General features: G+C 36.3%; 1 long non-coding RNA gene across 1 annotated transcript; it reads right to left on the reverse strand.

Annotated features, from left to right (window-relative positions):
* Positions 1-19,282: 19,282 nt before the first annotated feature.
* On the reverse strand, positions 19,283-23,006 carry LOC118156705. Its single transcript, XR_004746395.1, has 3 exons — positions 22,975-23,006; positions 20,634-20,733; positions 19,283-19,713 (listed from the first exon to the last, which is right to left on the reverse strand). It is a non-coding gene; the product is annotated as an uncharacterized LOC118156705 (long non-coding RNA).
* Positions 23,007-24,065: the final 1,059 nt, after the last annotated feature.

Below are 24,065 nucleotides of genomic sequence, written 5' to 3' on the forward strand. Positions count from 1 at the left end.
ACTTATTTCATATTGGTTAAATGTAATTATTAATAAACTAAAAGTGTATCAGAGGAACATATAAATATATATATATATGAAAAGGAGGAATGTAAATTCTGAGGCAATTCGGTTAGGTAAAATATTTAGTCTTGTCAGTCTTAAGATTTTTCACACGAATTATATTAATCTTTAAACAGAAATAAACAATGAAAAATATTTTTTTTTCTCAACTTAAGGCCTTGAAAAGAACGCAAAAATTATTCCAAATCATTTATCTGTTTAATAGTTTTGTCATAATATATATATATTCTTTTCTCAGTGTATTGTTAGAACAATGTTAGCAGTTGGTAAATCATCAGAAGTAGGTATCCAATGGACAAAAATGAAAGTGAAAGATAAGGCATTACAATGAAGAGGTAAGTAATGACAAAGTCAGTTTTAGAGGAAAATTAGTTTTAAGCGTTCACTTAGTTGTGCATTTCTTCTGTAAGCTGTCAACAGTCATATGGCTTAGAATTAGTGCATTCTCTCTAACCACTATATAAAGCTAATTAGACATGAATTGATCTAAAAAGTTGGACAGCAATTATGGAGATAGAAAAATACCACCTGTTTAACCGAATAACTATACTCTATAGTTCTTTAAAAAAAAAATAAAAAATAATAAAAAAAAATCATTGAAAGTTTATGAATTAATCAGGTCTCAGCAGGAATTTTATTCACCTGGGCATGAAAGTAATTTGACCCTTATACTTCTAAATTCAATCTTGCTATTTAAAATATTATTGTTTGATGACTGTTGCCCATTGCATTTCCAAAAACAACCAGGTAGCCCTTTCTTACCCAAAGACTTTCTAAAAACAGTTTACCAGGTCACCTTCTCAGCAACCTAGATTACAGTATGGTCAAAATGAAGAGAAAGAGGCACATATACTGTCCAGTTCAGCTGAAGGAGCTGCATAAAAGAGGTGAGACATCAAGTTGTCCACGGATTTCTCCTTTTTTTTAGAGGGAACTCAGAGCTACTAACTCAGATCAAAATATCTACAGTTAGAGAGGCTGAATCATATTCCCAGTCCCCTTTGTTTTTTCTACATGTTTACAAATTCTGGAGTCCCAGAAGACAAATGCCAGGTCTTTTGCAAGACCCAGTGGGCTCTGCAAATGAAGGCAATTCTTAAATTCCCAGTGGAAGCCCTAAACCAAAATACATTTTCAATTTGACTTCAGTACACCAGGAAGGAGGAATGAGACCCTCACAAAACTCAATAATTGCTTTCTGATGTGGTGGTGAAGTTAGCACAAACCTCCTATGTAATAATGAAACTGTTAGGGTGCTTGCTCTAGAAGCTATAGGCCAATGTTCTATTCCTCTACTGCATGAATACCCCAGATATATGTGTGGCTTTTTTTAGATTTTCTTTCCTTTTCTTACACTTTCCCTGTATTAAAGGAAATTATAATAGCACCCCACTGGTCTACTTCAGGTTAAGGGAAAGATTAAGCTCACTTTCATACCTAAAGTACGTCTTTGGTGAAAAACGATTGTGTAAGCCAAAGAACATTTGTTTTCCAACAGTACCTTAAGTTGCCTGAATTCAGTCAAAATTATTTGAACTGTTTTTTTCTCCATATTTGAATGTAAAAAACACTGTGATATGAATTGCAGTCTACTCAACCTCACATAAGTTCAATGTGAGTTCGAATTTCAAGTCTTATCTGTGTGATGAGTGCAACAATACAAGGTATCCATTGTTTCCTCCCTATAAAATAAATCTGTACAGAAAAGGTTTTCAATTTTGGGAGGAAGGTTGGGGGATAAGAGGTGGGAGGAGAAAAGGAAAATGCAGCGCAATAATTAAAGAAATTGCTCAGAAATGAGAAAGCTGTACTCAGTTCCCTCATCTACTTCAAGGTTCTAGAGTCCATATCTCCAACTGCCACAAAAATCTTTAGTTTGAAGCCTGTTCAGTTCTATTCCTTTGTTTCAAGCTGAGTGTCCATGCAGCCAGGATTAACAGACTCAGAAAATTAACTCAGCCCTTCATGAACTTGAATATTAAACAATATGTTGGTCTTTTTGTAGACAAAACAAACTTTTTTACCTCCCACAGCACTGGTTGTTAAAATTTGCAGAGAAGAAAATCCTAATTCTTTTATAAGTGAAAATGAGAATCTGGAAAGCTAGACTAAATTTTTCATTTTTTTTTTTTTTTCATATTAAATGTTCTGCAAATGCAATGCCAGAGAAGAACATAACATATAAGATGCTTTTAACAATGAAGTTTCTATTGACTTTAATTAAATCAGTATAAAGTTGATATCCTTGTACTGGACTAGGAACCACGAATGCCCTCCATTCCCACTACACTCATCTTATATAGGATAAACTATATTGTCTACTAAGTGGTCCAAAACCTCTCAGAATTTCAGGTAAATTTTTCACTTTTCCAGGTTTTCCCTAGGGTTATTAATGGCAGTTTGGTTTTGTTTATGTTACTTTATATTTTATTTTAGTAAAGTAAAGTAAAGTAAAGTTTGCTACTAGTCTGAAAATTAAAAATTAAATTGGTCTTTAAAGGATCAATTTACAAGTGAACCTTAGTGGCTGGCCCATTTCAAAAATTTGCATCCATCATCCATCAGTGTTATTTGCAGTCTCTGGTACAACCAGAAGTTAAAAAGGAAACAGTATATCCATGTAAAATTAATTAATTTCAGCCATGACCTCATTACATTGGTGGAGTGTGCTGCAGCTACCTGAATCCAAAACAAATTTATTTTTATTGCATATACTTCAGTTTATGAAAACAACGTATCTCACCCAAGTTGCAGCATTTCAGGAACACATATATGGCTTTCATTCCAACGTTCAGCTTGTACTTACATTATGAAATGGAATTTCTCTTGTTCTTTCTGAGTCTGTGACACAAGCATTTGATTTGCAATGAACACTGCATGATCAGTTCTTTGGCAGAGGTTTCGTTTAATTGGGTTTAATTTTAAAGTTCATGTATGTTTTAACATAAGTATTAAAACTATCAGAATACTCTCTACTGACACCCTGAATTGTGTAAAAAAGATAAATAAATAAAAATAAATAAATATAAAATTACCTCTTTTCCAGTCCACTAAAGCATTTGGAATTTCAACAAAATTCCTAGATGGCAATGATATATGATACTGTGACTACAGCCTTGGAATTACTAGCTGTTGGGAACATGAAGTAAGAAAGCATTAAATCCTTCATATAAGGGATTTAATCCAAGTCTTCTACACCCCAGATAAATATCCTTTCTACTAGGTCCCTTGTTCTGGGATTTCACTTGTTCACTTTTTCCTGCCAGAAATTCTATCCAAGAGCAGGGAAACCTTTCCAAAAATATTTAATTGAAACCAATTCATTGCAGCAAAAAGGCATAGTTGGAAGAAAATGGCATTTTCAGGGGACAAATTCACTTTATTGAAATATTTCTGGTTGGCTGTTGCTCACCAGCTCTGAGACTTATTTAGATCATTATATGCACAAATTTCTTACTAGCTTAACACACAGAGAGAAAAAAAAAAAAAAAAAAAAGAAAAAAACAGAGTGAAAGAAAAATCCACTGGGATGTCACTGATGCCAGCTGTACACTTTGCTCATGAACACAGCTTGCTGAAATAAAATTTGCCTCTGGTCTGCAATGCATGGCTCTGTGTTTTTATCATTTTAAAAACATTATACTTGATATTGAGTTGTACACTGGGTATGGTATGCAGATAAATTCATTTTAAGTTTAGGTTCCTAACTAGATCTTCAGAAAAATTAGAATGAAATCAAAAACAAACAAACAAACAAAGCAAAAATCAAACAACAACAATAACAAACAGCCTAATGTTTAAAACAGAAGATGAAGAAATTTAATTTTAATCCTAGCTCTGCTAAGATTTTTTTGCAGTGTTCTGGATAAATTTCTGATCTCCTACTTCCCTATCAGAGGGAACAACATATTAATACTAAACACAGAAAGGTAGTGAGATGATTCATTTACTGATAAGCCTCAGAGCAGCAAAATATTCATCTGTACAATCCTGTAGAACTATAATGTGATTTTCAAAAATAATTACACCAAGAATTGAATAGTGTTAATATGTCATTTCTTATGTCTTTAAAATGATATTTTAGAAGCATAGTGTGAATGTAGGTAACACTGATCTTCACTTTTTTTTTTTTTTTTTTTCTGTGAAATTAGACCTTAGATTTAGATGAGAGGCAGTGCTATTACAGAAGATACTACATCACACACAGTGTCATCTTGTCCCTTAACACAAAAAGACATTGAAGTCATAATTAATGAATTATGTAACTAGTTATAACATACTGAGAAAAGTGTTTTTCAAATCAAATTATTGTAATTTGCATCAGCATAGTTCCAACAATCATGTTATATTTTTATAGATAGCAATGAAAATTAATACAGTTCTGTTTTTTCTCCCAACACCAACAACTTTTGCAACGGTAATGACTAACAGAAAATAAGGTGTACAACTTGAGACTGATAAATATCACTATATTTTTTAAAATATCCTTAAATATTACTATATTTTACTGTGTAATTCTAGCACTCAACAGCCCTTCAGCTTTTCTTATAACACTTGCAGATTAAGGACCAAGCTGTTTGCTTATCTAACTTGTTGCATACTTGTGGGATATGTAAAAATTCATGAGGCTTTTTATAAAAAACGCCCCCATTACTTTTAGAGTAAATATAACACATTTATAACTGAACAATGATTATTTTTTATTTGTTTTGTTGTTTGTTTATTTTAAAAAACACAAAGTGAAGAATTAAACCATCTTTGACTAGTAGTATTGCTCCAACATGGAATAGATATTTCCTTCTCTTGCCCTGATTTTGAAGAGAGGTTAATATAGTCTTACCTCTGACAAAACCATTCTGGAAACTAGAGCATCTGAAATTACATTGAATTATTTAATTGTGTAGACAACAAGTAGTTAGTATCACTTCTAGACTGATCAAATTTCTAGATAGACATTATTGTTCTATGTCATGAACAGAAACAATTACCAGGCCAATAAAGCAAGAGATAGTGTTACATGGGATTGAAATAATGATCACCACAGTGACCTGATTATGATACAATTTAACTTTCCCTTTTTCTTCTTTTCTCTTTAATAATTCAGGCCACGTTTCTCTAAATTTGCTTGCTTATGTTCTGACTTTGCAGTCTTTATATTCTTGATTAAGTGGTATTGTTAACATGTTCTTTCCGACAATATTTAGCAGTTCTATTAAAAACAGCTTGCAAACAGTAGTTTGAATATACCCTGCAATGCAAAATAAAATTATCTAGGCAAATATATTCTAAAACTGAAAAAAAAAAAAAAAAAAAAAAAAAAACCACTGTTGTTGTTGTTTGTTTTAACTGGTGACACTCGAGGCTTTCATAATATGCATGTTTACATAATGGGCAAATACAGTTTATTGAATTCTTTGCTCTTCTGTTGAGAAAATACTAGAATTCACAAGAGTTCACAAAAATATTTTCCACAATGAAAACCAACAATACATACCAGAACTAGAAAACAGCAGGAAGCTATCATAATGGCAAGAGGTGCAGAAGGGAGAAGGAAGACAGGAAAGAAAGAGGCAAAAGGGGATGGAAAGGGTGAAAAGATGGAAAAGAGGGTGATGTGTGTGTTGAGGGGGGAGAAATTCCTTTGAACAGAAAAGGATTTTTACTTGTATTATAACTTTCATATAAAAATGTTCAAGAAATTTCAAGTAAAGAAACATTATAGATCTGTGTGTTGCTATCTGTAGCATATTATATAAGGGTTATTATGTTCTTTAGTATAGGAAAAAAAAAAAATCCTTATCCCCATGCATTTTGCACTACTTTTTTTTCTTTACTGGTTTCTGTCTCTCTTGTGTATAAATAGATTACATGTTACATTAAAGTCCTGGTGGAATTTATTACCACTGTTATTTTCATTCTGTTCTGAACTGAGTTTATGCAATCCCTTCCCTTACAGATTTCTTCATTGCCCTTTTCTTCTAATCTTCAGAGTCTGGTTAGTTAACTCTAATCCATATCAAGCTATTTTCTGTAGTCTTTATTTTTTCAGATTATTACCAGTTTCTAAAATATTTTTATACACTGAAAGCTTCATACTCTCACTGCTATAGTTTATGGTAAAATAATCTGAAACACAAACAGACATCAAAGAAAAGTCTGCCCTTCTACGGGATGAGCACATGAAAATAATTATTAGATCTAAAAAAAAAATATTTTACAAGTGTTCTGTTAAATACATTTTACTGCTAAATAAAATTGTCTTGGAGCAAAGAGTAAGGATAGAACTGACTCTGTTTAATGGTAGCTCCCTTCCTGGGTTTCCTTGGTTCCTTTTTCAGCTGTTACAGCAGTCTTAAAATCATCTCTAAGATAACTCTAGGCAGTTTGACTGGACACTTATCTGGTGGTTCCTGTTGTCATGGGGACTACAGACTACTGTTTATCCACTTTGTACTTAGCAGTATTACCACTGACTGTTTATCTGCCAAGTGTATTAAAGAAAAGTGTTTAGACACAGTAGAGAATATGTACTTTTATTATTAAAAAAAAAAAAAAAAAAAAAAAAAGGCACAGATATTCATCAGAGATGGGAACTGATTCAGATCTGAAATACTAGGTAACCACAATTCACATTTGCTTCCTGAACTGTTATTTAGCATATTTGTCTTGAGTTTGTTTTGGGACTGGTGCTGGTCGGGTTCTGTTGGACTAAAAGCTTGACATGAGACAGCAGTGCATGCCTGCAGCCTGGAAAGCCAACTGCATCCTAGGCTGCATCAACAGAGTAGTGGCCAGGTCAAGGGAGGTGATTCTCCCTCTCTAATCTCTTCTCGTGAGACCCTACGTGTAGCATTGTGTTCAGGTCTGGGGGCCCCAGCACAAGAAAGGTTAGATGTTAGGAAGAAATTCTTCACTCAGAGGGTGGTGAGGCACTGGAACAGGTTGCCCAGAGAAGTTGTGGGTGCCCCCATCCCACCCCTGGAATTGTTCAAGACCAGGTTGGATGGGGCTTTGAGCAACCTAATCTAGTCTAGTGAGAGGTGTCCCTGCAGATGGCAGGGGGGAAGGAACTAGATGATCTTTAAGGCCTCTTCTAACCCAAGCCATTCAATGATTTTATATTTTATAGCCTTCAGTTTGTGGCATTTCCCTCTATTTTTTTTTTTTTTCCCAGAACTTTAGTCATTATAAGTGACATATTTTGGCATATCTTCATCTGATTCTCTGAAAGGCATTTTTATGTTTGTCATTGTGTTAGGAAAACTCAGAATTGTATGCACTTTTCTCCCCATGCAAAAAGAAGGTGCTTCCTGCCTGTGACTTAGAAATGCATACCTGAGAGCTGGAGAAGATGAGGCACAGACACTGTATCCACAGTGTCTAGAGAAGAGAAGCTAGAGCTAGATCCCAGATTATTGCAAAGCCATGTCAGAGGAGAACTGCAAGGTAGTACAAGAGATAAGAAATGAAATACAGTTTGTTAAGCCAAGAAGAGATGCACCATTGTTTAGTCTCACAGTGGCAACATAGTAGATGCCTAAAGAAAAATCATAAGAATGGGACAGGTATGGATTTTTATTTATTTATTTATTTTATTTTTCCTGGTTTAGCATCTCTGTAAACAATGTCAGATTCTGCAAAAGAAGGGATTTCCTGAGGTGGATGTGTCTTTGTCTGTTCATGTTTAATAACACTTTCTTCTATTATTTTTTCCAATATTTATTTTGGACTCCATTAAAGGTTTTGGCATCCACATCTCGTGACAATGACATCCACAATGTAATTACTGATTATATGGAAAAGTAATTCCTGATCTTTTTTCACATACTGTCAGTTAATTTCTTTTGATGAAATAATAATTGCCTCCGATTCTTGTGCTCTTCACCACTTTCATATGATTCATGATTTTAAAAATCATCATGAAACCCTGTTCAGTCTTCTCCAGGCCACACACTCCCTGTCTTTTTAAAGAAGCTTTCCATATCTCTGATCCTCCTTGCTGAAGTACCTTTCCAGGTTTCCTATATCTTGAAGTTGTAAAAGAATAAGCTTGAATAGACCTTCACAGTCGTGGACTCATGATGTGGCTTAAGTACTGGTAAAATAGTGTTTTCTCTTGTGTTTGTTAATCTTTTTATAATCATTTTTAACATGCCTTTTTGAGTTCCAGAGAACACTGATCTAAAATTTTCAAAGAACTGCTCACCATGACAGCAAGATCTCTTCCTGAATGGTAATAGCTAATAGGTCCCAGCTTTGTGTGTATATATAGTCAATGATTATTTTTACCCACATATTTATTATTTTGTAGTGGTCAACACTGAATTTCATCTGCCATTTTATTGTCCAGTCATTCAATATTGTAGATGCCCCAGAGACATTTCACAGCTGATAAAACTAAATATATCCTGAAGGATTTTGAACCATTGTTAATTTTTGTCAGTTTAACACATGCTCCCTTTTCTAGATGATTTATAAATCAATTGAATAGGACTGGGAAAAATCTTCCATTTTGGAGGCTGGTCATTTTTTTCTCATCTCTTAACTACGTATTATCCATGTGGCATTTTGTATCATCACAGCTTCATTTACTTTGACCTTTCATAAGTCATTTTCATTATACTGCACTTCAACATGATAAACTCTGAAAAAACGTACCTGGCTAAGGATGGGTAAGAAACAGTTGTTCCACAGAAGATCTCACTCTAGGCAAGAAACGTCCTCCAGCTATTGTAAGACGGCATTAGATCTACATTCTCCAGATCATCAGGAACAAAATAAAAATAAATGATAATCAACATCCATCCCCCACAGAAAAATAGGAAAACAGGAGATTTTCCATGCCATGGAAGAGTTGGATCATGTGCTACTATTATTCCTATATATGCAACTAAGAGAATGCCCATCCAGTAAGCAGATCCATGGCACAGATCTTCTAACAGTAAGAACCACAGAACCAGCTGCTAAGAAACAGATAAGAAACTAAGCCGTTGTCAATGCATACTAACGAGAAAACATGGAAAACATTCAACCATGCCACCAAAGAGAATATCCTGACTAGTTTAGATTAAGGAAATCTAAACTTTTACCAAAATAATTTGTATCTTTGTTTTGTTCCATCCATCATTTATACAGTAACTGCTACATTTTACTCTGCTCTTCATATAACCAGTAGCAATTCAGAGACTGAAGGGCATGTAAACTTTCACAGTAGTAGAACATTTGCTAATGTATTCCATGATCACAGAAAGTAATCTGTTTGCTCAGAGAGATGGCTTTAGTTTTGCTCCCAGACAGTTTCTCATGTTGTTCTGAGAGCAGAAGTCAGAGAGCAAGATCAAAGAATATTTAAATGTGGTTAATAAAAAATGCCTAGTTTAGGTGGTTTGCATTATTTATCCCATCCTTTAGTAGTCTGACACTACTCCTGGGTCACGGTAAAGAGTTTTTACTTTTCATCTTCATGGAAAAATGAGACTACATTTCTACTTACCCATTGGCAACAAAATACTGCTATTTATCCCAGATAATGAGAGGGAAAAATAATGTGACAATTTGTTACTTGAAGATAAGAAACAGTGAAGGATTCTTTCTCACTTTTTCTTCTCTGTGTCTGTTGTTTCAGATTTGATTTATGTTCTTTACATTCCTTCCCTTCTCTGTTTAGAACAAGAACAATGGAGACATATGACAACATATCTAGCAAGAGGCAAGAATAAATACCAGGCATTTACATTAATAGTACCAGAAAGAATTTACAGGAAGACAGGATACATGAAAAATACTGTCAACCTGGATAAAAATGTCTATAAATACACATGTACAGCTCTGACATTTTATTCCAGTGCATGACTCAATACAACCCTACAACAATGAATGCCCTTCTATTTCAAAAATGATCAAAACATTTACAGCTGAATTCTGATATACTTATTCCAACTTAGTAAAAGTTTAATTTGACAAGAAATCCACTGACTCGGAACAACTTGTGGATCTAGTAACTTTTCAGAATATATGGAAGCATCACTCTGATAATTAATTGCCAGTTAATTGAGAAACCTCATTCGGATTCTTTTCTTTCTCTTTCTAACATCTGATTTCTACTTACTCCAGAATAAAAAGTAAAGTAAAAAAGTTAGGATGTTAATATGTCACCACATACTAGAATGGCTACAGCTTTGCTTGAAAAATAAAATAAAATAAATAAATAAATAAATAAATAAATAAACTTTGTCTGTTCTAACAAAAGAGCTTCTAGACCTTGCATAACAGCATTTTTAAAGGTTTGATTTTATGTAGGGAGAACACCTTCATTGTGCACATTTTGTTTAACATTTAGATGTTTTTAAAGCCGTGTTTCAAAGAGATTGTAAATGTGATTCTGTATGACAGAGCAGGTGGAGCATAAGATGACTCACAGCAGAACAGATGAAAGGGGTATCAAAACCAGGATACTTCCTCCAACAGCTTCTTACATCAGATGTTTAAGAGGAATAAAATAAATAAATAACTCACTAGCTAAATGTGTGAAATTGGAGTAGGAGAGGTGTAGTAGGGAGTGTTCTTTGTGGAGCTTGTTTGGGTTCTTTTATATCACAACTATGATGGACTGATGACCTTTACAACATCATCTGCAGTAGGTTATTCAAAAAGCTTACTGTTCAGATGACCATTTTGACCTTCCCCAATCTATCTGCTTTGATATACATTGGAAGCAAAAGGCAAATATTCTAATTTGTCTCTTATCCACCCATGTTTCATATAGGGAGGTTTCTTCCATTGCTGTCTCTATTTTGTGCTCCAGGCACATTCAACAGCACCGAATTCCACAGTTCAGTGGAATCCACAAAGCACATATATTTACCAAAAATAAAAACAGAAAAAAGATGGAGTTACACATACTTGAAAACAACGAAAATGGCAGATACGAAAGCAATACTTAAAGAATGTGTATTACGAATTAAAAATACATCTACATATACTCATCGATATATTTATTTGTAAATGACTGAAAAGCAATATTTATAGCTTTCTCATAGTTTATAATAAAATGACTAAAATTTCAGATTATTATTTCAGTACTTTTTTAATGGCCTGAAATGCAGTATTTGGAATAATACATGACTACCATATGAATACAAGGCTGTAATTCACTGAAAGAACTCGGCAGATTTCATAAACCAGGATTCAAAAGGTTGATTGTTTTTTTGAAGTGCTGTAGAACTCAGAGACTGAAATATAGCTGGGCATCTGGTGGAAAGCCATTTATTATTATTTACAATATATTCTGAATATTTATCTGATCATATAAGGTTTTTCCAAAAGTAAATATCCCCATATCCCACTTCTGCCAAGAACAGTATATCGTAGGCAAGTAATAATATTGACGGCTTCTTCTACATAACTCCATTAATGAGCTGTAATAAGGGCATGGTAACTGAGCATATATTTGCACATGTATGATAGTTTATTTATTTACTCGATCCTTTGTCTCTTTTCAGATATCATCACTGAGTAAGACAGATCTAGCTGTGACAGAAACTAGACTGAAGTTATCACACCTCACAAAAGCCCTGAATAGTAATAACATTTTAACATTCATAGTTATGAGTTGCAAGTTCCAAGTTAACACATTTACAAACTATGGCTGTAAGAATCCCAATGTACAGCTCTGGTGAACTACTGCCTGTAGCTGAGAAACAGCTGAAAGCAGAGACTCCTTCAAAATGTACCTATTATCACTGAAAATATTTTTTATTCATTGTTGTTAGGAAACAGTCTCTGTCTTCAAGCCATTCAAAAAAAAAAAAAAAAAAAAAAAAGTTTGTTTTTGATTTTGTTTTCACCATCTTTTAACTTCAGAGGCGATATTTAGATGTCAACAGTTAAACCAGACTTTTGCGTGCATAGCTGAAACCCAGTTAAGGTTTCAGTGACTTATCAATCAATGACTTATGCCAGTTCTTTACCATACTCAAAATAAATAAATAAATAAATTATTTTAAAGTTGTTAAAATCATGTTAAAAGGGCTTGAAGTGCAAAATATCAAGGGTACAGTATACCTATACTCAACCTGGTAGACAGGAGAGATAAAATGTGTCCAAGAGTCATGAAGAATCTGCAGTTTTCAAAATGTGCAAAACTGATATTTCTTATCTCTCAATGGAGTTAGAAAAGCTGGCCAGGCTTCAGAAAATCCCTTTGGATTTTACATCTGAGAGAAAACAAGTAAATGTATCAGCTTTCTTATTTTGCACAAATACTTGTCATTTTGAGTAACTAATCAGTTTGCTTCTCCATTTTAAGAATGTTGCTGTATTGATGAAGCACCAAAAGAAATAATCAGGGAGAAAGGAAAGATAGTTCCTATCTACAAATCCCTCAAGAATGTCAGAAGTGGATTCTACTTGTAATGTTTTAATATGTTTCTAAATGTGAATAAAAAGAGTAGAGTCTGTTGGGAGAAGATTCCTCAGAAAACTTCAAAAGACACCCATGCTTTTCTAAACCCTAACAGGTTTACAGGGGAACAAACCATTGTTAAAACTGTAGAAAAAGTTGTCAGAGTTTTATTATTTTTAATAAAGATGTATTTTATATGTATTTTTGTATGTATGTATATGTATTTTATAATATGTATTTTATAATCCACAGCATATGTGGTATTGAATGACATATTCTTTAAAATAGTAGAAGGATTAAATGCAGAGGTGAGAAGCTTATATGAGTGCTATTTGTGTAGAAAATAGGCATCCTACTTTTTAAATACTAATACTACTTTAAAAATACTAAATAAGCATCCTGCTTTTTAAAATCTTGTTGCATAGCAAATTAATGATGTTTACCCTTCATATTTCATATGAAATGGACATTAAATCCCACGCATGCTTTAGCGATTTGCAGTTCACATGGCAATATTTATAAATAATCACAAGAAAATGCTTGGGGAGGTTCCTTCATTTGACAGAAAGAATCAAAAATTCTGCTCTCAGGTGATAAGTTAGGCAAGAAGTGCATCTGGAAAAAAAAAAAAAAAAAAAGGCTGGAGAGATGGAAGAAATGAGAATAAAAATTTTGGAGAATATATACAGAGAAAAAGTTAAAGAACACATTCTTTTTAGCTGATCAAAGAAAACAGAATTGTCTTGATTACAGAGAGCATGGTATCTCTGGAGAGATGAAATAGTGAATAACAAAGGACTCTTTAAAGTGGTATATGCAAAAAAAAAAAAAAAAAAAAAAAAGTGTCTTGGTGTATAGGGATTGGGTTGGAAAATTTTAGGTTCCATTCTATTGTTAACACTTAAACATTTCCTAAATAAATTTCTTGGTGAATTATGTGAATAATTTGAATATGATGGTGTCCTGGTTTTGTGTGGGATAGAGTTAATTTTCTTGTAGCTGTTATGGTAGTGCTGTGTTTTGGATTTAGGAGGAGAATAACACTGATAATGCCCTGATGTTTTAGTTGTGTCAGAGTAGTGCTTACACTATGTAAAGATCTTTTCAGCTTCTTGTGCTTCCCTGCCAGCAAGGAGGCTGAGGGTGCACAAGAAGTTGAGAAGGGACAGAACCAGGACAACTGACCCAAATTGGTCAAAGGAATATTCCATTCTATGTGATGTCATGTGAGGCAATAAAAGTTGGCTGGGGCGCTGGCATTGCCTGGGGATTGGATGAGCATCGGTCAGCAGCTAGTGAGCAATTGTGCATTGCTTGTTTTGTATATTCTTTTGTCATCAGTGTTATATTTTCCCCTCCCTTTTCTATCCTATTATTTTTCTATCCTATTATTTTTCCCTCAATTCACTGTGGCAGGAGAGTGACCAAATGGCTGTGCGGTGCTTTACTGCCTCCCGGGTTAAACCACAGCAGATGGACAATTTATCAGAATTTTCTTTCCTACTCTACAGAAATTTGTGCTTATTTAGAAGTATTTCTGAGTGTTGTCTTTCATAATCATAACTATTACATCTCAGTGCCTCCCTGTTTTTCAAGGTATTACATTTGCAACAATATCAAAATAAATGTGTCTTTATCATCACAAACAGTTATATATAAATGAGTATTTGATTGGATATTTTCAGTTAGGTATCCGATCACAATTACAGTCAGGGTTAAATTTACTTTGCCAATGTCATCACTTATGTCAATATTATAACCTGGATATATGTTTATAATGCAAATTAAGAAGTTTTTGCAAGACTAGGTAATTTAAACTTAATACCTCATCATAAAGATAGGTAAATCAGATAATCTGAAATAATAATGAAGAAATTTGTCTCATTTTAATCTAGCTGTCTAAAAGTTATTTTTGTTATTGTTAGTTTCTTTCTTTAGTTAGTGTGAACAGGAAATTCCAGAGAACAGTTTTTTTTTTCCCGTGTGTTAATACCCTTGGATGGGATGACAGCCTCTGGAGTAGCCTTTTATACCTTTGCTACCTGTGAAAACTTTGGGTTAGACTGGATACCTGCTTTTATGTAATTAAATATAGGAAAGATGAATGCCATCTACAGCACTTCCTACTTCTTACCTTATATTCAGTGTTGTTTTAATAGTACATGCCCAGGATTTCTATTTCTCTTGGAAATCCATACAGATCCCAGAGCAGAAACTTTGACAGCCGTCCAGTTACTTTTCTCACCAGGAGTAGAGAAGCCTCGATTTCTCTACTCAGTTGTCTCAGGCCACCCATCTTTCGACAAGACCACAAGGTTTGAAATGTTTATGTGAGTTTCCCCAGTTGCAGTAAAATGAATATTACCCAACTCCCTCTTTTTAAATAAGAGATGGCTAAAGATATTATATTTTTTTCCTACCTCTGCTACACTCCTCTTACAGAGGTTGTGGTTGTGGTTGAATTGCTCTCATACTGCCTTTGCTACTATGTTCTTTGCATCCAAGCACTCTGTTAACAGTGCACGCTGTTAACAGTGCATCGACAACAAGCAATGAGGCTTTTTACCCGTGATGTGAGGGGGCCTGGAGTCACACTGACACTGTGACTATGTATTTCTGACAGAAATTTTTTGAGGCATGGCAATGTGAGTGTATTGAATAATAATTTCAATAATTATTTAAAATAATTATTTATAAAATTATTAAAATTATTTAAAATAATTATTGGAAACATTAAAAAATATTAAAAGTATGAAAAGATTTCCCTTTTTATTGAATAAGCAATTACTTCACCTAAAATATCACCAGTGAGACCAGACAGAAAAACATCTTTTGAAAGCACTCTTTTGATTACTTGAAGCAATTTCATAGGGTTATGTTACCTCCTAAACTGGTATTAAAATAGCAACAAAATATTTTGTTTTGTTAATAGAACTGATTTTAATTGGAAGTAGGATTCACCTACACAAACAAATATATATGAAAATTAAGAAAACATATATGAAAATCTCTCCTGGCAAATCCAGATTGTCAGAAAGTGATTTCTTTCACCTTTAGAAAGGATTTAACTTGGCCAGATTATATGCTAACCCTGGTTTTGTACCTTATCTTGTCACTAATTCAGATTATTTTATCACTTACCCTACCTACGCTAATATCTAACTGTGGTGGTTTCACATTGATGGGCAGCCGAGCTCCAACAAACCGCTCTCACTCCCCCTCATCAAAAGAACAGGGGGAGAAAATACGATGAAAAAAGGCTCAAGGGTTGAACTAAGGACAGGGAGATCATTCACCAGTTACCATCACATACAAAACAGACTCAGAATAAGGGAGATTAATGTAATTTATTGCCTATTACTAATAGACTAAAGCAATAAGACCTAAAAATAAACTAGAAATACCTTCTCATCCTCCAACCATCTTCTTCTACCTCCTCCCCCTGAATGGTGCAGGGGAATAGGGGAACTGGGGGCTGCGGTCAGTCCCTGACACTTCATCTCCGCCGCTCCTTCACAGTCACTCTCTGCCCCTGCTCCACGTGGGGTACCTCTCACGGGATACTGTCCTTCCCAAACTGATCCTACAGGGGATTCCCATAGGCAGCAGTTCTTCAAGAACTGCTCCCACATGGGTCTGTACCACAGGCTCCATCCCCCAGGAGCAAACTGCTCCTGCATGGTTCCCCCATGGGGGTCTCCCCCCAGACCCCCTGCTCCTGTGGGGGCTCTCCATGGGCCACAGCCTCCTCCAGGCCACATCCACCTGCTCCACCAGGGGTTCCTCCACGGGCTGCAGCGTGGAGATCTGCTCCATGTGGGACCCATGGGCTGCAGTGGGACAGCCTGCTCTACCAGGGGCCTCTCCACAGCCCACAGGGGAACTGCTGCTCTGGCTCCTGGAGCACCTCCTGCCCTCCTTCTGCACTGATGCTTGAGTCTGCAGTGCTTTTCATCTCACATTTTCTTACTCCTCTCTCCCAGCTGCTGTGGTGCAGCAGATTTTTCCTTTCTTAAATCTGCTCTCAAAGAGGCACAACCAACATCACTCACTGCCTCAGTTCTGGCCAGCAGTGGGTCCCTTTTGGAGCTGGCTGGACCTAGTTCTAACCAGCTGTACCTAATGTGGGGCAGCTGCTGAGCTCTTGTCACAGAGGCTGTCCGTGCAGCCACCATGCTACTAAAATCTTGACACGTAAACCCAGTACACTAATACAAGTCCTAAAGCCCTTGCATGCCCCTTAATTTTGGGGCTTCTTTAATTGATCTGCTTTGCTTTTATTTTATTAATTAAAAATAGAAGTGGTATATTTAAGAGGTTATTAGGAATTTTACTCTATCCATTTAAACTGATATGTTTGCCTGCCTCTCCTCTTCCATATCAACTAGCAGGGAAAAAACAACAAAAATTTTATGTATACTTCTGAATGTATACTTCTCTGCATTCTTTCCTATCATAGAATCATAGAATATCCCGAGTTGGAAGGGACCCATAAGGATCATCAAGTCCAACTCCTGGCACCGCACAGGTCTACCCAAAAGATTAGACCATGTGACTAAGTGCACAGTCCAATCTCTTCTTAAATTCAGACAGGCTCGGTGAAGTGATTACTTCTCTGGGGAACCTGTTCCAGTGCACAACCACCGTCTCGGTGAAGAACCTCCTCCTGATTTCCAGCCTGAACTTCCCCTGCTTAACACCATTCCTGCGGGTCCTATCACTGGTGTTTATGGATGTGGTGGTTTTACTCAGGTGGGCAGCTGAGCTCCACCACAACCGCTCTCTCACTCCCCCTCCTCAAAGACGTGCAGGGAGAAAATATGATGAAAGGGGTTCAAGGGTTGAGATAGGGACGAGGAGATTGCACAGTAATTATGATGGGCAAAACAGACTCAGTGTATGGAGATAGTAAGATTTACTGCCTATTACTAACAAGCTGGAGAAGTGAGAAACAAAGGAAAGAAACTAAAAGCACCTTCCCTCCCACCGCCCCGGGTCCCCCCCCTCCCCTGAGCGGCACAGGGAAAAGGGGGAAAGGGGGTTATGGTCAGTCTATAGCACTTCTTCTCTGCCACTCCTTCTCAGTCACTCTCATTCCTTGTGCTGTGGGGACCCTCCCACAGGATGCAGTCCTTGCTGAACCGATCTGGCGTGGGCTGCCCACAGGCAGCAGCTCTTCAAGAACTGCTCCAGATATGGGTCCGTACCACAGGGTCCATCCCTCGAGAGCAAACTGCTCCAACCTGGATCCCCCACAGGCAGCAGCTCCTGCCAGGTCACCTGCTCCTGCATGGTCTCCTCTCCATGGGCTGCAGGTCCGACCCGGAATCTGCTCCAGCAGGGGTCTTCCACAGGTCACAGTCTCCATCAGTGCAGGTCCACCTGCTCGACCATGGTCTCCTTCACAGGCTGCAGCATGGAACCCTGCTCCACCGTGGTATTCCATGGGCTGCAGGGGGACATCCTGCTTCACCATGGTCCTCACCACAGGCTGCAGGGGACTTCTGCTCCGGCACCTGGAGCACCTCTCCCCCTCCTTCTTCACTGACTTTGGCGCCTGCAAGACTGTTCCTCACTCCTCTCACTCTCCCAGCTGCTGTGTGGTGCAGCGCTTTTTTTTTTTTTTTTTTTTTTTTTTCCCTGTCTTAAATCTGCTCTCACAGAGGTGCCAAACAACATCACTTATTGGCTCAGCTCTGGTCAAAAGTGGGGCCCTTACCAAACATGGGGCAGCTTCTAGATCCTTCTCACAGAAGCCACCCCTATGGCCCCATTACCAAAACCTTGCCATGTAAACCCACTACAATGGAGAATAGGTCACCTGCCTCTCCACTCCCCCTCACGAGGAAGTTGTAGACCACAATGCGGTCTCCCCTCAGCCTCCCCTTCTCTAGGCTGAACAGGCCAAGTGACATCAGCCGCTCCTCATAGGTCTTCTCCTCAAGGTCCTTCACCCTCTTTGTCGCTCTCCTCTGAACACTCTCCAAAAGTTGAACGTCCTTTTTGTACTGTGGTGCCCAGAACTGCACACAGTACTCGAGGTGAGGCTGCACCAGTGCAGAGCAGAGCAGGACAATCACCTCCCTCTACTGACTAGCAATGCCATCATTAATAAATTCCATTATTAATAAATATATTTATGGCAAGAGGAGGGCCAAGGTGAATCCCCATCTTTTACTGGATGCAGGGGGGGAACATGGCTACTGTGAATAAGGAAAAGGCTGATGTTCTTAATGCTTTCTCTGCATCTGTCTTTACTAGCCAGACCACTTATCCTCAGGGTACTCAGCCTCCTCACCTGGTCATCTGGGACAAGGAGCAGAAGAACGCAGTTGGAACGCAGGTGGAAGTAGAGACCTGCCACTCCATCTCGACTGTCACAAGTCCATGGGGCCAGATTGTATCTACCTGAGGGTGCTGAGGGAATTGGTGTATGTGATTTCTGGGCCATTTTCCATCATCTGTCAGAGGCCATGGTCATCTGGAGAGGTTGCGGATGACTGGAGACTTGCTAATGTGATGCCCATCTATAAGAAGGGTCCTAAGGGAACTATAGGCCTGTCAGCTTGACCTCGGTACCAGGTGAGGTGATGGAACAGGTCATCTTCAATGCAATCACTCAGCATATGCGAGACACCCAGGGGATGAAGCTCATTCACCATGGGTTCATGAAAGGCAAGTCCTGCCTGATCAACCTCTTCTCCTTCTATGACTGGGTAACCTGCCTGGTGGATGAGGGCTAGGCTGTTGATGTAGTTTACCTAGACTTCAGCAAGGCCTTTGACACGGTTTCTCACAGTATTCTCCTGGAGAATATATATACAGTTGTTTAATGGCCATTGTGTTAGCACTCACTTTAGGAAATAAACGCAGTTTTTCTTCACAGTTTTTCTGTGTGATGTCCAAGCAAGTCATTCATGTTCTCTTCAGACCACCATCTGTAAAGGGGGATGAACAGGTTTTGTTACCTTACAAGAACAGTGAAAATATTGGTACATCGTCTATACAGGTAGAAGTGTGATGCTTTAGAATGAGATACAGCCTCTCTCAAATTAAGTTAGACAGCACCTGATCCAGAGATGACTTGGGACTGGCCAGCCCAGAATGTTGAAAGAACTAGTACATAACTGCCTGAATCTGTCTATACAGACATGTTTAAAGGGATGTTCTTAGCCCATTGCAAGTATTTCTAAAGTCACATACAGTCAATCAACTTATGTTCTTTGTTCAGTTTATCTGTCAGAGATCTAGAAGACAAAAAAAAAAGATATAATGAGAAGTCACTATCTTACAAAAAATGATACAAACTTAAGTTCCTTTAATTATAGGTATAGCAGCTGTAAGAAGATATGGTAAAACTGTCTAACTTTTACGTTATGATTGTCTCCAGCTGAGAATAACCACCCGTTCCACCAGATCTAAAACACGCACCATGGTTCTGTCTGTCCTCTACTCTTTTTTTTTTTTTTTTTTTTTTTTTTTCTCCAGAAATGCACCACAGCTCCACAGCTGAAAAGAAATGCTTTCCAGAATTGCTGTCTCTACCTCAAGAACTTGTGATTTTAAAGGAAAGGATTCTGTTCTTCCAGGATATCAATGGACTGCTTTCTAGAACATAAAAGCAACGTAGAATAAAAATAACTATATTAAATTATATTTCAACATGACCCTTCATTAAGGGCCGATTTCACATGATCTTTGCAAAGCAGAACTGGGAATATGTTATAAGTCTACTGTTACACAATATTAGTTCTTTGTTTTGTTTTTTGGTGTTTGTATGTAATTTCAGAGAAGCGTAATACATTTATATATTATTTCAGGATCATAAAAAGGAGGGAGAAACATTTTAACAATAATCCAGAACCCTGTGCGGCTGCCTTAGGCTTACTAGGTCAGCAATCCCCTAAAAAAAAAATAAAAAAAAAAATCACACAATAAGAGTAAAAGATAAGTCAGAGGAGAATTGAAATTAAAACAAAACAAAAAACAAGAAACAGTCATAATGGACAAATAGGATTGGCACAAGAGCACACTAGAATACCTCAGGATGAAGTCAACCCTTAAAACAGCAGGAAACAAATTACACCATCTGTTCAAAAAAAAAAAAAAAGAAAAAGAAAAAAAAAAGAAAAAGAAAGAAAAAAAGAAAAGAGCCTTATCAAAGTACCTTTAGGGCTGCACATAAGCAGTGTCTCAATTGCCTTTTTCAGCATGTCTATTACTGCCCAAAAAATGCTTCAGAAGAACAACCCACTGAGACCTATAATCTCTAGTCAAAAGTAATTACTATAAATGCATCTGAAAACATAGCTGTTTGTCTCACCACATATTTTCTATGGTATCTCAGAGTTATAACTCTGATGTCAGAACCTACTAAACTTTAGAAGAGCAACTTCAAATAAATTTAAGGTATCTGAGTTTGATAGGACTTTTGTCAGGGTTTTTGCAAGAATGAATTTCTTCCAAGGTTCAAACCAACACTTAAGATTCTTTATATACCAATATCTAATCTATGTAGATGTATAGATGAAAATTAGACTTAAATTTGGGTAATAATCTATTTAAATAAAAATGTAGAGAGAAGAAACAAATAGGGAAGAACGTCTTTTCACCAGAACCCACAAGAAAATATCTGAAAAAGAGCTAGGTAGAAAAATCATTCCAGATCTTTTTTGTTGTTTTGAAAGCTTAAAAAGAGTATAGATAAAGGAGTTATCTACTTAGGAATATCTACTTAGAAATACAACTACCTTATCTGTGGCCTGAGTCACAACGACATGAAATTCCTTAAACTATTTGGCAGGTTTCATATGGGGGCAGAAATAGGGAAACACACACTGAAGTGATCAATGTAGTTATACTAAGATATTGAAATCACAGCACCCTCCCTCTACATGGATAGCTGGTCTCATCCTTTGAGTTCTATACAGTCCTATAATACTGTACTGTTATTACTAGCCTTGAACTTTATATTGAGCTTACACAGCCTCAGAAATAAAGCTTGTCAAGCCTGCTGTGTCTGAACTTATCTTGATGTTCCTATAGCTGTGATTTACTTAATTTAACTGACCACGTGGTGATGGTTACTTTGCTTGAATTGTGTTTATCTTTTTATAGTACAAACATAATTTTATATAGATAGTAGTAACAAGTAGTTATTATATGTAGAACAAGATATTTATGATTTATAATGATGCAGTCTGCATCGTTACACAGGCCTTGAGAAGTGGGGACACAGGTTGCAGAGCAGAGGATTGTAGGCATGCCATGCTGAGGGTTGCGGCACAGTGCTGGTGCAGTAGACCCCACAGCTATGAACAACTCACCTGTGATCAGTTGTGGTAATGCTGACCAAAGCTGTACAAAACAAACAGAACCATGGTGTTTAACATACCTAGGAGGCTCCGCATATAGTACTTCTGAAAGTAATATGGTGCCACAGACAAATGAAGAAAGAACAAAGGCTTAAAAGTATGTTAGAAAATATATAGAAATGTGAGAATTAAAATATTTAAACAGATTAAAATGTGTATGCTACAGTGAAGAAGAACCCATTAACATGAACACTCCACATTCCTCCCGGCAAAGTTCTTCAAGTGCTTGTTACTCCCACTATGAACAGAATGAAGCCACCAATCGTAAGACCAAAAAGAATGGGGAGGCATCCATATCAATAACCTGTGAGTACTGCATACCACAACCACCAAAAATGGGGAGGCATCCTTATCAATAACCTGTGAGTACTGCATACCACAACCACCAAAAATATCTAATCACTTCTTTCTATATGAATTAGGTAGTTATAGCTCTGAAATCATACATAGTATTATTTCACACTGTGCATAACATAGATTTCTTGAAAAAAAGTGAGCCGGAGACACACATCCATTTTTCTAAATAAAAATTTCTAAATTTAATTTTTAATTAAAATGACTTCTGATATCTATGGGAAAAAAAATTAATTAATTAATTAATTAATTTTCATATTGATTTAAAACAATTTTAAAGAATTTTTAGAGCGGTGCTAACCATGAATTTTAAAATAATTATTGCAGAAGTAAACTAATAGTTTCAATTTAGGTCATATGTCTTTTCAGGAAAGTAGTATTAGTGCAAATGTATCACTGACAAAAAATAAGATGCTAGTATAAGAATTTCAGTTTCAGTAGTTCCTTTAAGATTTTCTTCTGTTTCTTTCTACACCAGATGAAATTTCACTGTTTGAAAAATGTAAATAATGATTTTAATTGTCTCCAGAAATAAATATATATTAGGAAATATGCATGAAGTCTAGCATTAAGATTTATATCAAATTTATTCCTTATTAAACTCCTCCCATGTATCAAGTATTTTTTCTCTCAAAAAAATAAAAAATTCAAGGCAGCTACTTAACCTCTTATTGTAAAGATGTACTGGAACTATAGCAACATTCCTCCTTGAATCTTTTTGGTTTTCCAATAAAAAGTATCACAAATCCCTTTCTCCTTCTACTATTTTACAATAGCTACATGCAATTTCACATAGCTTTTGGCTGTCATTTGTTTATTGAGACTATTTAAATTGAGCTACAACACCTGTTTTTCAGTCGGGTCCTGCTTATATCCAATTTTCCAGTTGAGTTGATTGAAGCCCTAACAAGATCAAATTCATTCTGTGGTCATCTGTGGTAAAGCAATACTCCTTTCAAGCTTTTCACCTTTTCTACCTACCACAAAAGGAGAGTCCAGTATGCTTTTGGCTACTTCTCAAAAAAAAAAAAAAAAAAAAAAAAAAAAAAAAAAGTCCTCCTCAAAGTATGTTCTGTTGATGAAAACATATAAATCTCATAAAAATTTATAGGCTTACATAGAAAACCATCTCTAAGATATTGCTAGGCTCTTGCACATAAACAGACTGCTGGCAGCTAATCTCTCTGATTATGAAAAAATGAAATTATAGTACAAATTACTGATGGGCTCATAGGCTTGAATTCCCCACTTCAAAAAGTGGATTCTTGCTTTTATGTTCTGTGACAAATGACCTACCTAGCTGTTCAGCCATGCAGTGGAACAAGCTCAGAAGCTGATTGGACTATTGGTACTGGTGAACTTGATTGTAAAAAAAACTCATTCACCCTGACTGCTACCAGATTGTCTCAATATAATTAATGCTATGTGCTCTCTGTCAACTTTATGCTTCGCTTTCATTCATCACAGCCTTAGAATATGAGAGAAAGAAAAATTGGATCAGACTTTGGTGGGGAGCCTTCCAAATTTTCACAAAATGAACACATAATGGTTAAAAGACAAAATTAAAACTATCATCAGTGAAATACAGTGAAATGGAGGGTGTCCTTCCTCAGCCTTATAAACTCATACATATTTTAAACTGTATGCAATTTTATCTAGAAAATTTTACCTAGAAAAATATTCATTGGAATTGAAGAATATTACATAAAGACCAGATTTTCAAAGTCTCTTGTGTCTTTTTGATGTCCACTAAGTATTAAATAAGGACTCAGATTCCATTCAATATATAGAAGAAATGAGCAGGTACTCAGAGGCGCCTAAGCACCACATCTGCTAATAATAATGGAGTAGTATTGGTGGTTTGCTTTTTC

The sequence above is a fragment of the Oxyura jamaicensis genome, chromosome 1, assembly GCF_011077185.1.
Source record: "Oxyura jamaicensis isolate SHBP4307 breed ruddy duck chromosome 1, BPBGC_Ojam_1.0, whole genome shotgun sequence".
Lineage (NCBI taxonomy): Eukaryota > Metazoa > Chordata > Aves > Anseriformes > Anatidae > Oxyura > Oxyura jamaicensis.